This window comes from Gorilla gorilla, chromosome 2 (assembly GCF_029281585.2).
Source record: "Gorilla gorilla gorilla isolate KB3781 chromosome 2, NHGRI_mGorGor1-v2.1_pri, whole genome shotgun sequence".
In the NCBI taxonomy this organism is placed as follows: Eukaryota; Metazoa; Chordata; class Mammalia; order Primates; family Hominidae; genus Gorilla; species Gorilla gorilla.
In genome coordinates, this window is record NC_086017.1 from 128,943,826 (window position 1) to 128,962,154 (window position 18,329).

Sequence of the window (18,329 nt, forward strand, 5' to 3'; positions counted from 1 at the left end):
CAGATTCTCTGAGTCCAAATAACATTTTTTGTGCTTCCTTTCCAATTTCTCCTTTTACCTGCCTACTAAACCCTGTCAGTTCCTTGGATTATAACCACACTTTGGAATAGGGAAGTGATAAATTTGGCATTTTTTTCTGCACCTATATTAAAGCAAAAGAGATTCACACTTCTCAGATTTTTCATAAACCAGTTATATACAAACAATAAGAACCAGTTCTAATTCTGGTCTGCTTCACAACCAGGCAGGCAAGTAACAACTCAAAATGGTCCAAACACCTAACAATTGCTAAAAGTTCACATAAATTTTCAGCTACATGCTTTTTATATTTTTAGACACCTTCTGAAAGTATTCATAATATTTTTGCCGAATTCACCCTATCCTTAGTAGACTACGTAAGTGATACTCTTACTGGTCTGGGTAGATCTAAAGGTGAGAGATAATTGATGTTGTTTTCTATACTAACCTTATCAATGTTGTTATTCACAATTTGGCTTCTAGTTCTAACCTAGCAAATTGCAGATTAACATTTTTCTACATCTATGCCTCCAATATGTATTCAGATTGCCCTCTATCTAACTTTATCAATGTTGTTATTCACAATTTGGCTTCTAGTTCTAACCTAGCAAATTGCAGATTAACATTTTTCTACATCTATGCCTCCAATCTGTACTCAGATTGCCTACGATAAATCACATAAGTCACCAACAGCAACCACTTTCTAGGCTTTGTAATAATAGCCAGACGTCTTCACTCAGTTGGTCAGCTCAAACTGGTAGTCTCATCAACATCTTTCATGGACCTGTGCTGGCAGGTGAACAATTAGGGGGACAATTCTCAGGTCACAGCAGGTGGAATAAACCTCCATCTTCCACTCAATCCTCTTTGTAACATATTCATCCATTTGAAAACCACCCATAAAGTTGGTGTTAGGCTGACTCTTTCTATAAAACACAAGTTTTTATTTAAGGTAGAGAGAGGCACAAAATATGATTTATTTGTCCTAAATGGCTCCTGTGTAGAGTGCTTGGGTAATCTGCTTCGGCACTGATTTCAAGTGTCAGGCTCATGTTCCAATAAAAATACCCACTAAAAGAGACTTTAACCAGTTCCTTAACTTCCTTATCTTCGTATTTGAAAACAATAATAAAAGAACTTTGTAAAAATTGTAAAAACTTAATGTGTGATTTTTTAAAGTGTCTTGAATTGTGAAAAAATATAGGGCTTGACTTCATATTAAATATAGTGTTCTTTGAGGAAAATTCAGTTCATTACTTCTATAGAATTGACAAATTTTAAACTTTTCATCAAATTCACACATGTAAGTTAAGAATTTTGATAGTTAAGATGAAAAAGTAAAATCAGTAGAGGGTCTGTCATTTTGTGCTGAAGTTATAAGAAAATTCACATTTTGTCTCCTCCCACTGGTGTTTAATTTGTATGTATCTCCTGTCTTAATCACCATGGCATAGGCTTGAATTTATGCAAATGATTACCATAAACCGTTTTCTTCATGGTGATTCTCATATTTCAAGAATTAATTAGTTATACTATAGGGAAACTTTAATGTTTAATTAATAGGAGAAATTTAAGTGATCTTAATTGAGCAGAAAAGAATTTTTCTTCTAAAAGTTTATTCAGAATCCAGAGGTTTCAATAAAAATAGAAATGCTATGTTACACATGTGGCTATCAAAAACAACTAGATTTTGTTGTTGTTTCAGTGTGCCAATGCATAGCCTAATTCTAAGTAAATGATGAATAGGTAAATACCAACATTTTATGACATTTACGTAAGTAAAATTTCCTCCTGACATTAAACAGGTTGTCAGCATCTAAATCTCATTTGTCACCATCCTCCAACACCATTGTTCTTAATAACCTCTTGAAACTTCTAATTCCCTTTCAACTTTCCTTATCTGGCAAAACAGCACAACAAGCACCTCTTTAATTTACCATCTTGCCCTACCACATACAGAAAGTTCTGGGGTGTCTGTAATGGTTTAGCATTCTAGGAGTGACATGTAGTAAAATTAGTTGAGGAAAGACCTAATAGTAAGCTGGAGATGACAAGGTATAAAGGAAAGATCTCAGAGTACAGAACAGACATAAAAGTCAGTTTCTTAGATGTGAAAGGTGTGCTTTACCTCTAGTAGGTCAAATAAAAAGTCATTATCCATTCTCTTTGTAATATATTCCTCATTAATTCTTCCTTATTAACCCCAGATCATTTTGTAGAGTTTAAGACGATTCTTTTGTTTTGGTTGATTTGGCCATTTGAAGGCAAGTAAAGAATAACTAAGGCTAGGCACGGTGGCTCAAGCCTGTAATCCCAGAACTTTGGGAGGCCAAGGCAAGTGGATCACCTGAAGTCAGGAGTTCGAGACCAGCCTGGCCAACATGGAGAAATCCCGTCTCTACTAAAACTACAAAAATTAGCTAGGCATGGTGGCGCGCACCTGTAATTCCAGCTACTCAGGAGGCTGAGGCAGGAAAATCGCTTGAATCCAGGAGGGAGAGGTTGCAGTGAGCTAAGATCGTGTCATTGCACTCCAGCCTGGGCAATAGAGCAAAACTCTGTCAAAAAAAAAAAAAAAAAAAGAATAAGACTGTAAAATACATCAAATTTAGTGCAAATTATTTTAAGTCCCGTTTTAACCTTTAATGACATGATGCTTAATTTTATGTGTCAATTTAGCTGGGCCACAGTGCCCAGATAGTGAGTTAAACATTATTCTGGGTGCTTTTGTGAAGAAGTTTTGAGGTGAGCTTAACATTTAAATCTGCAGATTTGTGAAAAGCAGATTGCCCTTCCTAATGCGGATGGACCACATTCCATCAGTTGAAGGCATGACTAGAACAAAAAGACAGACCCTCCCTCAGTAGGAGAAAATTCTCCCACAGACTGCTTTTAGACTTGAGCTGAAACATCAGCTCTTTCTGAGTCTTGGGCCTACAGGCCTTTGGACTGGAATTGCACCATATGCACACCATTGGCTCTACTGGATCTGCTGAATAACACTACTTGGGACTTGGCAAGCTTCCATAATCATGTGAGCCAATTCTTTATGGTAAATGTCTTTCTGCATACGTGTGTGTGTGTGTGTGTGTGTGTGTGTGTGTGTGTGTGTGTTCTATTGGTTATGATTCCCTGAAGAACTCTAATACAAATGAGAACAGAATACCTTGAGTTGCTGAGTCTTTAGAGGCATATTTAAAATACTTAGTTCTATTTATTTATGGACCACAGAATGTACTTTGAGTATTCAAAATAGTAGCATTATTTTAACACTACATGTAATTATATCTATTCAGGATAAAGATGTCTAGCAATGGCATACTTCTTTGTTTGAAACCACAATGACAGACCGTAACTGACCAAAGACTCCTTTCCATGGAAAGCAAACAATATTGAATACAAACTAAATAATGCCATATACAAATGTAATCATAACATGTGAGCAAGGAGGGAAAGATCAAGAGAGAAACTTCAGAAGAAAGAATGCTGCTAGGACCCTTGTTCATCAGACAGCCATGATCCCTCATATGCACACATATACACACATACTTACACACACACATTCTAAATGTACTAAGTGGATGGGTCACACTTAGATGATTTCAAAGTCACACCTTAAAGTCCGTTTATATACTGATGAATTTTATTTTTATTTTATTATTGATAATGTTATTTTAGACTTTTTAGCTGTTACACTATTATACTTCATTATGTAATCAAAGCAATTTATACCAGAATTGTTTGTTTTAACATTTGTTTTATGTGTTGCCTGTATATTCTTTTATAGACCTTCGAATACTAAGTCAGAAAACACTGTTATGGTGGTTTTGTACTGTGTTGTGTTGATCTGAAAGTGAATTCCTCAGAATTCCCTTTCCTATATCATTCTGAGTTAGTATTAACCACTAGGAAATTTGCATGAGATCTAGAAAGCAGAAATAAAGGTTAATGTAACATTCTTTCACCACAAGAGTGCATTCTCAATAATTGCTAATATGCTGGGACCCCTTGGTGTCGGGTCAGCTGGGCCTCACTCCCTCTATTTCCCTTCATATCTCCTCCTTCATACTCTCTAAGTGCTGGACCAGATGTACCTATGGTTGGTTGGAGAAGGGTCCAGCTTCTTCTGCAGGTCACCCATTTTGTCAAGGTTGAAGGTAGACAAAGATAAGGACTTCAGTCTACACACGGGTTCTAATTTATCCTCACAAATTCTAGTCTGTCCTCATTTCCCAGTTCGTGTTCAATATTTTTTCCCAACTGCTAGCCCTACTGAATATAGAGACTCTAGACCCACCACCAGATGCACAGGCGATAGCCTCCCATAAATATCTTCAACAACTTCCACAATCCTGTCCATTCTAATCTGTCATTCCCTATCACTCATAGTAGCGGTATGCTTCCCTAATTGATCCTTAAGCGGCACAAGTGTTTTCTCTCTACACCATGTTGGAATCAAACATGTTTTATTCATTTTCACATTTAGGAGCTTCTCAGAGAGTAACTGAATTCTGTGTCTGTTTGTCTATGGATTCCAATTTTAAAATGTGAATATCAACGGGATTATGATGTACACAAATACTGCTACAACATGGAATATTTGTTGGTATAAATGAAAAGTCCCACATTTTGGAAAAAAAAAACAAATTGTCTGCATGAAAATAAACACATGGGTTGACTAAACCCTACAAATCATTGAATCTAAACCTTCCATTTATGGTTGTAGAAACGAAGGACAAGATACTTACCTGTGGTCACAAGATAGTGTTGTAGTGGAGCTGGGACCAAAGTGCACTCAAGCTTAATTTCCTCTCTCTTCATACCTTCTTAACTCTTGACTTATTATCAGGTTTTGGGGAAAACCACAGGGAGTCTCAGTTGACTTCAAATTTACTAAGATTCAAAAGGGTAAGAAGATATTCAAACATGCTAACGTGACAAAAGGCTGTGTTAATAAGGTATAGTATCTACTGTAAGAAAGGGTATAATTTCACTGTAGCCTCAGCTGGTCAGACCATTTATGCATTTGAGCACTTAAAAGATCCTAGGTAATTTAAAAAGAAGGTGAGCAGAATTATATGTGTGTTTAACACTCTGACAAGCAAAGGCTAGAGAATCAGGGTTATTTTAACTGAAGAAGGGAAGAAATGGCAGATATAACTGTAACTTAATATTTGAAGAACTTCCATAGAGAAAAAATAAATTTATTATGTGTACTTTTTTAGAGTGTAAATAAGATAAATTGTTAGATATTAGAGAGGATGGTTAACATTTCAAAATACTTTATTAAAAATATAGAGAATTTCCAAGCTAAATAGGTTGCCATGTAATGCAGTGAGCTTCAAATCAGTGGAAAACTTCAGAGGCTTTGATGAAAACCTATCAGGTAGTTTTTGTAAAGAATTCCCAATAGAGTGGATGTTAGAATTAATGACTTCTAAGACTCTTCCTGTTTCTCTGCAGCTGAGAGTCTATTGTTTGGATGACAATGTTATACGAATAAAGTAATAACCTCAATTATGTGAAAGTTATATTTCTGCTATAACATGGAAAAGCTGCATTTTATCTTTCATATGTAGTCCTAAAATACCAACAACTCCCTTGAAAGCTTCTTTTTTCTAGAATGAGCTAGATTTAATCTAGATAAGTATATGTGGTGGAATAAAATTCAGGCTGTCAGGAGGAAGGTACCATATAGGTTTTTACTACACAAGGGGTAAGATCCCCAGACACTCAGTGATAAATACACTCTGGCTTGTGCCAAAGGACCCCTGTCTGTCCACAAGCCAGAATGCTGGCTGTGAGCCACCAAGATGACACTCAAGTTGATCCCCAGAGAGTAATAAGAGCTCTTGCTGTATTATCTGAACAAGATGCCAGACCAAGGAAAGGGGAGGGGAGGTCTTATCAGTGGCAGCTCAGCAGGCTGGGCTATTGGCATGGATTGTTTTACCACGGCAGTCACAGACGATAGAAGCAGACCAAGAAACATCTTTTTTATCCATAAGTTGACACAAAGGATGTTGCTGAACTTAAATACCTTAAAGAAAGAGAGGTAAAGAGAAAAGGGATTTCATGGGACCTGACAACAATGCCTTTTAAAGGAGAAAACGAAGTAATCTTGTTTGACTTTTTTTTTAATTAAATAGTTGTCCTCCATGAAATGCACAGCAACACTGGCAGATTCACAGGATAATGCTGGAACAAAAGGCTTCCCCTGTGCACACAAGGAAGGCACACATCAAGTTAGCCTGGGGCCTTCTCTGAGAGGAAATTACAGAATAAAGTAAAGGAATCTTGAGTGGTTGTTGAGAAAAAAAAAAATTCTAAAATCAGAATCTGATAAACAATTATAAGACTTAGAGTCAAAAGGGATCTTTGTTGCTATCTAGGGAAGCCTGGCAAATGTGTCAGCACATTTCAATCCCTGTGAGGTTATTAAAAATACAGTTAATTAAGTTACAATCTACACTAACTGTGTCAGAATCTGATACTCAGACTGGTTTGGAAATCTCTAATCTAGGGCACCATAGAATAGTCACCGTACTTCTGCCCTAATACTTGTACTGCTATAACTGCTTTGGACTTCTACCCTGGCATTTCTTCAATAATCAAGTCTAGCAGATAATAATAATTAGTAGTAGTAGTATAGCTATGTCTTCCTATTTAATAATCAAAACAGTCCTGAAAGATAACTCTAATCTCATTTTACAAATCAGAAAACCAAAGTGACGGGTCATTTTCCAGCACCCGGAGCTGCTAAATGACATACTCAGAATTGTAACAGAGATGGCTCCTTAGCTCACATTTGTTCCACTATACCATATAGTAATAGATTGAACCAACCACATAGAATATCCGATATTAAATTTTTCAACCTACAAAAGTTATGATTTATATCATTTAATATGAAAAGTTTGAAGTCATGAAAGAAAAAGACAAGGCACTGTATAAGAAATCACTGTAGAAAAAATAAAGCTGCATGAACATTATGTTCTACAAATTAATCTTTTTCTTTTGGTGCATTGAAGTTTGATGATACTAGAAATAAAATTTTCTACTAACTATTGATGGGAAATTCCTTGCTTAGCTGACATCTTTCTGCTTGTGTTACTTAAGGATGAGTCAGAAGCCTGGGGCCTGGACTAAGTTGCAACAAGCTAGATGTCCAGGGAACAGCATTTTAGGAGGTACTCACTCTCTGGTGCCAAACCAGCACTTGCATTTTCTGAGGGTAAGTGGTTTCTTACACTTACGTCCTGGATGACTCCTTTGCTCAATCTAGTCCTGGCTTCACACTTCATCCTTATTTCTCCTCCTATTCTTTTTATGCCATTTTTATTAACTCTGTACCCAAACGATACAAAGCAGGTAATTATAATCATGAGAACCAAGCCCAAGGAAGCAAGAATTCTTTGTGAATAACTCAAAATATCACTTACACTGCTTTGGGGAGAAATTACAAAGATAGAGCAGAGAAAAATGGACAGTGTGTATTTAAAATAGAAAAAAAACACAATTTATTTAAAAAGTGATTAAGGTTTAATTACTACACTTACTATCCATCAAGCCTATTTAAAATTGTATTTTCTTCATGCCATAGTGATACTTGGGTTATTATAACCACAGCCATCCATTATCTATTAGATTTATGAACTGAGAACTTTTCCTATGCCCCGAATCATGCATGCACAAAAAGACATGATTTGGTAATCACAAAAGAAACATGTGTTTTTTAGAAGGAGGCAATCATAGAATCCTAGCATACCGGAATGGAGAATGAAAAAGGTCTTTAGAAGCCACCTGAGACTCAGGGAGGAACACACTTTCTACTCAGCCCCCTTTCATAGAAAACAATCTTGCCTCTGTTTTAAATATCTTTTAAAAAGAGAACAAATCCTCTGTCAGACATCTTTACCAATGTCAGAGAGTATTCTTACTAGAGTGCTCTCTTCTTCTTAGCCCAAATCTTCCTTTTGCAGGTTTATTTTTTTTTAATCTTGCTCAGTGTCATGTAGCAACATAAGGCTATTATCATTTTTTTCCAAAAATTAGTTCTCAAATGTTGAGAAAGACTTTTATATTTGTTATAGTTATCCACATTAGACAGTCCAGGCTCTTCCAATAAGCTGGACCAAGCCAAGACCTGTGTCTCTGAAAGTATCTTGTTTTGCAGTGTGTTTTTAGAACTGTTAGTTAGATACAAATGTTCATTCTCACTAGTCTTCTTCAATATAGTTCTGGAAGCTCTAAATAGGCATGCAGATTAGAAAAAAAATAAAATTATTTCCATTTGCATTGCCATGATTTTCTACATAGGAAATCCCAAAAAGTTTACAAAAACTCTTAAACTAGTAAATAAATTCAATAAGGTGGGAGGATACAAGTTTAGCACACAAAAATCAATTACAGTTCTGTATACTAACAACGAATATACAGAAACCGAAATTTAAAATACAATGACAATTATAATTTCTCTGAATAAAATGAAATAATTTTGTATATAGTTAACAAAATATGCATAGGATTTGTTTGCTAAAAATTACAAAATACTGATGAGAAAAATCAAAGACCTAAATAAATGGAAACACATAAAAAGTGTATGGATTGGCAGACTCAACATGATGAAAATGTCATTTCTCCCCAAATTTATTTATAAGTTTAATTCACTGCCTATCAAAATCTCAACAAGGTATTTTAATAAACATAAGCTTATTCTAAGACACAGGTCATAGAATAGCTAAAGAAAGCTTGGCAAAGTAGAATAAACAGGAGGGATTATTCCACTCAATATTCAGGCTTAGTATATACCTATGGTAACCAAGACAGTATGGTATTGACAGAGGAATAGACACATAGGTCAACTGAACACATAGTGAACTAAAAAACAGACCCACACAAATACACTCAAATGATTTTTTATAAAGGTAAAAAACTAACTCAGTGGAGGAAGGATAGCCTTTTCAACAAAAGGTGCTGGAACTATGAAACATCCATAGACAAATAAAAGAAAAGTATCAACAATGATATCTCACTTTTTTACATAAAATTAATTCAAATGAATCACCAAATTAGATATAAAATATAATTCAATAAAAATTTTAGGAAAAAATTGGAGAAAAATCTCTAGAATGGAGGGCTAATCAAAGATTGTTACACGAGGCACCAAAAGTAGAATCCATAAAAGTAAAAAAATATAAATTGGATCTCATCAGAATAAAAACATTTCCTCTCTGAAAGCCCATGGGAAAAAGATGAAAACCCAAACTACACATGGGAGGAATGTTTGCAAACCACATATCTAACAAATGACTAGAATTTAAAATATGTAAATAACTAGTCGTTAGTACCCAACAGTTAAATACATAACAAAGAAACAAGCATTTCAATTGTAAAATGAGCAAAATACCTTTTGTTGAAGATGTGCAGAAGAGAATATACAGATAATTATATGGTTTGGGTGTGTCCCCACCCAAATCTCATCCTGAATTGTAATTCCCATAATCCCTATGTGTCATGGGAAGAACCTGATGGGAGGTAATTTAATCATGGGGACAGTTACCCTCATGCTGTTATCATGATAGTGAGCAACTTCTCATGAGATCTGATAGTTTTATGAGGGGCTTTTCCCTGCTTTTGTTTGGCACTTTTCCTTCCTGCTGCCATGTAAAGAAAGACATGTTTGCTTCTACTTTCTCCATTATTGTAAGTTTCCTGAGGAGGCCTCCCCAGCCATGCTGAACTGTGAGTCAATTAAACCTCTTTCCTTTACAAATTACCTAGGTCTGGGAATGTCTTTATTAGCAATGTGAGAATGGACCAATACAGTAAGTTGGTACCAGAAGTAGGGTGCTGATATAAAGAAACCTGAAAATGTGCAAGCAGCTTTGGAACTGGGTAACAGTCCGAGGTTGGAACTGTTTGGAGGGCTCAGAAGAGACAGAAAAATGTGGGAAAGTTTGAAACTCCTTAGAGACTTGGAAAGTTCAGAAGACAGGAAGATGTTGGAAAATTTGGAACTTACTAGGTATTTATTGAATGGCTTTGACCGAAATGCTGATAGTGATATGGACAACAAAGTCCAGAATGAGGTAATCTCAGATGGAGATGAAGAAATTGTTGGGCACTGGAGCTAAGGTGACTCTTGTTATGCTTTAGCAAAGAGACTGGCAGCATTTTGTTCCTGTCCCAAAGTACCTGTGAATCTTTGAACTTGAGAGAGATCATTTACGGTATCTGGCAAAACAAATTTCTAAGTGACAAACCCAAAGTATTCAAGAGGAAGCAGAGCATAAAAGTTTGGAAAGTTTGCAGACTTATGATGCAATAGAAAAGAAAAACCCATTTCCTGAGGAGAAATTCAAGCCTGCTGCAGAAATTTGCATAAGCAACAAAGAGCCGAATGTTAAACCCCAAGGCAATGGGGAAAATGTCTCCAGACATTTTGTCAGAGACCTTCACAGCAGCCCCTCCCATCACAGTCCCAGAGGCTTAGGAGGAAAAAAATGGTTTCATGGGCCAGGCCCAGGCCCCCCACTGCCAGGCACAGGGCCCCCCTGCTCTGTATAGCTTCAAGACATGGTTCCCAGCATCCCAGCTGCTTCAGCTCCAGCCATGGCTAAAAGGGGCCAAGGTACAGCTCAGGCCATGGCTTCTGATGTTGCAAGCTCCAAGCCTTTACAGCTTCCAAGTGGTGTTGAAGCCTGTGGGTGCACAGAAGTCAAGAATTGAGGTTGGGGAACCTTGGCCTAGATTTCAGAGGATGTATAGAAATGCCTGGATGTCCAGGCAGAAGTTTGCTGCAGGGGTGGAGCCCTCATGGAGAACCTCGGCTAGAGCAGTGCAGAAGGGAAATATAGGGTTGGAGCTCCTACACAGGGTCCCCACTGGGTCACTGCCTAGTGGAGCTGTGAGAAGAGGGCCACCATCCTGTAGACCCCAGAATGGTAGATTCCCCCAACAGCTTGCACTGTGCACTGGAAAAGCCACAGAAACTCAATGCCAGCTGTGAAGGAACATGGTAGGGGGGCTGTACCCTGCAAAGCCATAGCAGCAGAGCTGCCCAAGGCCATAGGAATCCCCCTCTTGCATCAGTGAGACGTGGATGTGAAACATGGAGCCAAAGGAGATTATTTTGGAGTTTTATGGATTAATGACTACCCTCTTGCCTTTCAGACATACATGGGGCCTGTAGCCTCTTTGTTTTGGCCAATTTCTCCCATTTGGAACAGGTGTATTTACCCAATGCGTGTACCTCATTGTGTCTAGGAAGTAACTAAATTGCTTTGATTTTACAAGCTCATAGGCAGAAGGGACTTGCCTTGTCTCAGATGAGACTTGGATGTTTGAGCTAATGCTTGAATGAGTTAAGACGTTGGGGGACTGTTGGAAGGGCATGATTGTGTTCTGAAATGTGAGAACATGAGATTTGGGAGGGGTCGGGGCAGAATTATATGGTTTGGCTCTGTCCCTACCCAAATCTCATCTTGAATTATAGTTCCCATAATCTCCACGTGTTGTGGGAGGGACCTGGTGGAAGGTAATTGAATCACGGGGGCAGTTACCCTCATGCTATTCTTGGGATAGTGTGTGAGTTCTCATGAGATCTGATGGTTTTATAAGGGGCTTTTCCCTCTTTTACTGGGCACTTCTCCTTGCTGCCACCATGTTAAGAAAGACGTGTCTGCTCTGCTTCCCCTTCTGCCATGATTGTAAGCTTCCTGAGGCCTCCATAGTTATGCTGAACTGTGAGTCAATTAAACTTCTTTCCTTTATAAATTACCCAGTCCCACTTATGTCGTTATTAGCAGTGTGAGAATGGATTAAATCAGATTCCGTATAAGCACATGAAAAGATATTCAACATCATTAGCTGTGTTCAGCCATCACAGAAACACAAATTAAAAAACACAATGATATATCACTACACAACTATCAGAACGGCTAACACAAAAAGTAGTGACAATTCCAAATGCTGGCAGGGATTCAGAAAAACTGGATCACTCCTATATCATGGAGGATAATTTAAAATTGAACAGCCATTCCAGAAATCAGCTTGGCAGTTTCTTATAAAACTAAGCATGAAATTACCATATGACCCAGCAATTGCATGCTTGGGCATCTATCCTAGAGAAATGAAAACTTTATTTTCACAAAAAGACCCACAAAAATATTCAAAACAGCTTTCTTTCTTATAGCCAAAAACTGGAACCCATCTAGATACTCTGTAATAGATGAATGTTTAAAGAAATTGTGGGTCATATCATCAAATACATCAACAAAAAGGAATGACCTATTGGGGAAAGCAAGAACTTGAAAGGATTTCTAGGAATTTATGCTAAGTAAAAAAAAAAAATCCTCATGCCTGTAATCCCAGCACTTTGGGAGGCCGAGGTGGGTGGATCACAAGGTCAGGAGATTGAGACCATCATGGCTAACACAGTGAAACCTTGTCTCTACTAAAAATACAAAAAATTAGCTGGGTGTGGTGGTGGGCACCCGTAGTTCCAGCTATTTGGGAGGCTGAGGCAGGAGAATGGCGTGAACCCGAGGAGGGGAGAAGCTTGCAGTGAGCTGAGATCATGCCACTGCACTCCAGCCTGGGCGACAGAGCAAGACTCCATCTCAAAAAAAAAAAAAAAAATCCCATCTCAAAAAGTGATAGACTGTATGATTCCATTTTATGACATTTTTCAAATGATACCAATTTTTTTAAATTTTACTTTAAGTTCTGGGATACATGTGCAGAACATGCAGGTTTGTTACATAGGTATACATGTGCCATGGTGGTTTGCTGCGCCCATCAACCCATCATCTAGCTTTTAAGTCCCGCATGCATTAAGTATTTGTCCTAATGCTCTGTCTCCCCTTGTCCCCCTCCCCCTGACAGACCCCGATGTGTGATGTTCCCCTCCCTGTGTCCATGTGTTCTCGTTGTTCAACTCCCACTTATGAGTGAGAACATGTGGTGTTGGTTTTCTGTTCCTGTGTTAGTTTTCTGAGAATGATGGCTTCCAGCTTCATCCATGTCCCTGCAAAGGACATGAACTCATTCTTTTTATGGCTGCATAGTATTCCATTGTGTATATGTGCCACATTTTCTTTATCCAGTACCATTTTTTAAAGCAAGCATAGATTAATGGTTACTGGGGTTTAGGGACAGGAGACAGGGCACAGGAGGAAGGGAGGTGTGGTTCTTAAAAGGGCAACACAAGGGGTCTTCAGGGTGTTGGAACTGTGGTGACTTGACTGGTGGTGATGGATACACAAGTCTTCATAGATGTCAAAATTTGATAGTACTTAATACATACACATACCCAACTGCAGATATAACTGGGGAAGTCTGAATAAGATTTGGATATATTTTGGTTGCGAAATTATAATTTTTAAAATTGTTACTATTAGAGAAAATTGTCCCATGTTTTTCCAAGAGGCTTTTTTATCTCAGTTTTCTTTCAGTTCTTGAACACATCAGAGAGTTTCAATCAGGTACTAATTTTTGCCACATTTAAGTTTCTATAGACTCTAAGAAAGCAAATGACTCCTCACTTAACATGCTAGCAATAGCAGCATAGGCAGGTCCTAGATACAGCAACAATGAAACAATAACTAGTAATTACCTTATTGTAGGCTATGGGGATTGAAGTTAAAAACATAGAAACCCAAATCCTCAAATCCAGGGTTTTCTTGAAAATTAATGTAGGACTTTTCAAAAGGTAAGTATCTCTTTTATTTGATGTGAAGAAGAAAAGCCTTATTTCTGTATGTGCATAATTCATGCTGTGTGGATGTAATTTTTATTGCAAAAATGAGATGTCCTTATGCAACAGAACAAGTTATTTTTTATTTGTAAAATGTGTGGAAACTCAAGCACAAGCTATGGCAATAGCATGGAGAAGGTTTCTCTCCTGGAATTAAAATCTTACTAAAAGGGTCCTGAGGGATGGGTGAAGATGCAGAAGGTTACTTAAGGTAGGTTAGTTAGTCTTTTTTAAATGTGTATAAATTTAAGAGGTACAAGTGCAATTTTGTTACATGGTTATATTGTTATATTGTGTAGCATTGAAGTCTTGGCTCTTCGTGTAACAAGTGCCTAAATAATGTACATTGTACCTATTAAGTAATTTAAGTAATTTCTCATCCCTCACCCCCTCCCACCTTCCCACCCTTCTGAATCCAAAGATTATAACCAAATAGAGACCAATAGGAAGGTAAGATGGAGTCAGATTGGTATTTTAGACCTCCCTATGGAGTCAGATCGATATTTTAGAACCGAAAAAGTGAGTCAAGATGCTTATAAACTTGTGGCTGCTGTTGGTGGAAAAAGTAAAGCAAACTATCTGTTCACAACTAGACCAAGCTATAAACCTTAGAAAGTTGGCACCTCTCATGGCTAGAAATCAATGCTTTGTAAAATGCACTGGCTTAAAATTTCTTGCATTTTTAAATTGATCTTTTGTTGCTTTCGACAAACCTCTTGACATTCTGTTGTTCTTAACTGTGAAGAGGATTTTGTCTGCATTTAGGCCTGAGTTTTTAAGAGAGAGAGAGAGCAATGTCCCTTAGGGAAAAACCAGTGGCAATGGATTCCCAGTAAAGTGCCCAAGAGAAAGATAAATCTCATAGAGAAGAAAGATCAGGGCTCCTGCTGGAGCCAGAACTCTCTGTTTGTGAAGTTTTGGAGTTCACATGCTTTTATCCTAAGACTACAGCTTTTTCCACCCCGCTCACCCTTGCCTTTTTACTCCCAAAGTCTATTGCTAATACCAAGAAGCATTTGCTCTGAGGCTTCATTTTGAGTCTGCTATAGTTTACAACCCAGTTTCTGCTCTCACTGTTCTGAGTCACACTTTCTAGATTGCTGCAGTCATAGTCTGCTGATGATCCAAAGTCATTTTCCATCACTTGCTTCTTAGAGAACTTCACATTCAAGGTGGTATCATTTACTGATGCACTATTATGGAAGCAGGAGGTGCTGAATATAAAAGAAAGAAAATTTATACTCCTGTCCTTGGAAAGTTTATAGTCATGAAAAGGGCTTGGGAAGGTTTAGAAAGCAATTTGCAAATAGATATATTAATATTGTGAAAACAGAGTACTATATTAAGGCCAGGGACAATCTAACAAGCAAAGGAACAATAATGAAAATAATAACTAGACTTATAAAGTCTTTTCTAATTTATCAGTTCCTCCCTAGCCTCATCGCACTGGTTACAACCCTGTCAAATAAAGACCTAATGCTTTATTAAATCTCTATTTTGCTGATGTAGCAAAAAAACTGGGGCTCAGAGTTTGTCACTGTTGTGGCCAGCCTGAGACTCTGGGCCCTTGTTTTTCTTTCTACATGCCACCTTCTCAATAAGAGGAGATGGGATGGATTTGGGACATAGGTGTGTTTGGAATAGGATTCTATGGGAAGTAAAATTATGTACAATGTCAGGCAGACATGGAGAGAACATTGTGGTGTGCTATTTATCTTAAAGTAAACAAATAAAAGCAGAAACTCTCTGTACAAATGCAGAAACTATTTTTTATTTTTAAAAACTTGAATAATGCAGACCACCTGTTTGGTTGAGAGACAGTTTCTGTGGACTTATCCTTTCTCTCTGGGTTTGATAACTTTATATTTCTTAAATGTATAACTTGAAGAAATCAGGCAATCAATCTACTCTCCTTGTCCCATAGATAGATGGGGCATAATAGCAACATTTTCATTGGTGAAAACTAACTCAAAAGAGTTCAATTCTTATAAAGATCAATCTTCATTATGTCTCTTTGCAGCAAGGAGAAGGCCAGTATTAACTTTCATGAGGCTGCATAAGGAGACGGTGATACATGAGTTCTTTCTGAAGTAAAAAGTAGCCTAGGCAAACTATGAACTGTTTCACAGGGATAAAAGCTATGGCCATGTGATTTACATAATAAGCTACAGCATTCCCTTCAAACTAAGGTTCTCTGCATCACACCTTAAAAGCAACATAAGTAAAACAGAGAAGCAGGGAGAGGCACGGAAGAAAAAGTGATAACCTTTCCTAGACTCAAAGGGCAGCTATATATATGTTGGGGAAGAATCTCTATGTTTTTTAATATCAGTGTTAAAGGTCATATCCATCTGTCTCCGGGGGGGAAATGAGTTTTCCCTTCCATAGTTAGAATTTCATTTCTATCTTCATTGAATGAAGTCCACAACCTAAAATGCCACGCAGGTAAGTAGAGAGAGATGCAGTATTAGTCTATAATTTGCAACATCCATCACATTTCATCAGTGTAGAAATGTTACAAAATGTGCAGACCCAACTGACAGGATTGCCAAGGGAACCTCCTCCTTCATTGTGCTTCCATCCTTCTCTGCTTGCCTTGCACGTCCAACCCCAGTGCACTACTTTTTGCCAGTGCATTATTTTGGGATTGTATCATCAGCTATTTATGGAGCAGCTATTCTGTCCTAAGAATGTGCTGCCCTGACAGATGAGAGATTAGTGAGACGTAGTCCCTGACCCCAAGAGGCTGAATGGTTAAAACTATCTAGGTGGCCTTGAACAGCACAATCTTATATATGGTGAAGGGCTACACTGCAAGCACAGAAAGTGTTCTGAAATGCAATATAGCAAATTAAAAAGAACTAAATATTGAGGGTTTGGAGGTCTTTGCTATATTACTCATTTTCTCCTACTAAGATATGGCCATAAATATTATCTGTCTGTACCTTAATGAATGTATCTGCAGTATGTAAATAATATCAGCTGCCTGGCCTACAGTGGGACACTATTGTGAAGGACACATGAGTTCATGCACTTTGATGAGAGTTTTAAATGATATATCTGAAAGATGGAAGCAGTTAAGAATGAGAATTAGAGTGAGCAGTAGCTAGAAAGAGGCCAGGAGGCTAACTATAGGCCTAGTTATAAAGCAAAGAAACTCAGACTAAGATGAGAAAAACTGTCAGCAGAGGAAAGAATTGAGCAGGTAGGCAGAATGAAGCAGAGATGCCAGGAGACGGTCCATGAGGAGAGAGAGGGGAAGAGGCGAGAGAGGAGAGAGAGTGGTGTAAAGTTGGAGAGCAGGAGGCAGATGTAACACGGTATAGCAGTCTGTCAGAATGCAAGCCAATGAAAGGTAGAGAGCATCTTTGAATTCACCTACAGTACTGAAAATAGTGTGCTATGTATTGCACCTATAGTAGACACTCAATTCATATTTGCTGAAATAAAAATCTTGCCATATTAGGAGATCTTTTGGCTCTTTTGCCAAAATCATCAGAGGGATACATTTTAATTTCTTATAAAATTACCCCTCCTGTCATTCTCCTTCAGGCTCTATTCACACCGAGCAAATGAAATTCAGTTTCTTTGAGAAGTGCAGCAAGCTGTAAACACACATATTATAAATGTCAAAATAATATTGACTTCAAAATAATAGTTATTAGGTATTACAAATAGTTATAATTATTGAGAAAATATAGTAACTGAGTATGAGACCTCTCAGAAGCTGAGTGAATTTAGGCAAAAAATTATGTTTGTCAGAGTAAATTATTGAGACATTCATTTGTGTGAGGTGTATATGTTTCTTTTTTGTAATCTGCAGTCCTCTGTTTCAAGAAGATAGACAGATATTCATGTCCTTGTAGCTCAGGGTTGATGCTGTTGCAGGGAACTTATCATGACCACCTCAACATTTATTCCTGAGGAAGGTGGGAAATCATGTAATGCCTTTGAGGAGGAAGGCAAGTTCTTGAAGAGAACAGGAGAGAACAGAGGCAGAATAGATTTCCCAAGTCAGGAGAGGAAAAAAGCCCTGCAAAATCTGGGGGTGTTTGCCCTACATTTTGGCAGAGCCTTGGGGAGGTAGAAAATCCTGGGACAGAGCTGGCTGCCTGGTGCATCTCCAGAGGGTTAGCAGTAAAAGTTCAGCCTCTATGTATGACAAAGGTCTTTCTGCCCAGGTGTGGCACAAAAGCAATACAGACACCTCCCTCCAGGGACCATATAGGTTTAGGAAATGAAAACATCATATGCGGACCGCAAAACACAGTGCTCTCCCCAAAAGGCCTACTTTGAGTAAAACTCCTAGAATCATTTCATGCTCCCCCAAAAGAACCCCAGTTAAAAACAGAAAATCAAATTTCTCTTTAACTGTAGGAAATGAAATAATTCAATGTCGTATTTGATTCTATATTAGAAAAACAGACTACCTGAATATGAATCTTTAATAGCTGACCATCTGATTATTTATCCTGCTAACGTTTAAGAACCATGTTTTTGGTGGGATATTTTCTCTAAGATACATATTGGGTAGAAACATGAAACTTGGCAA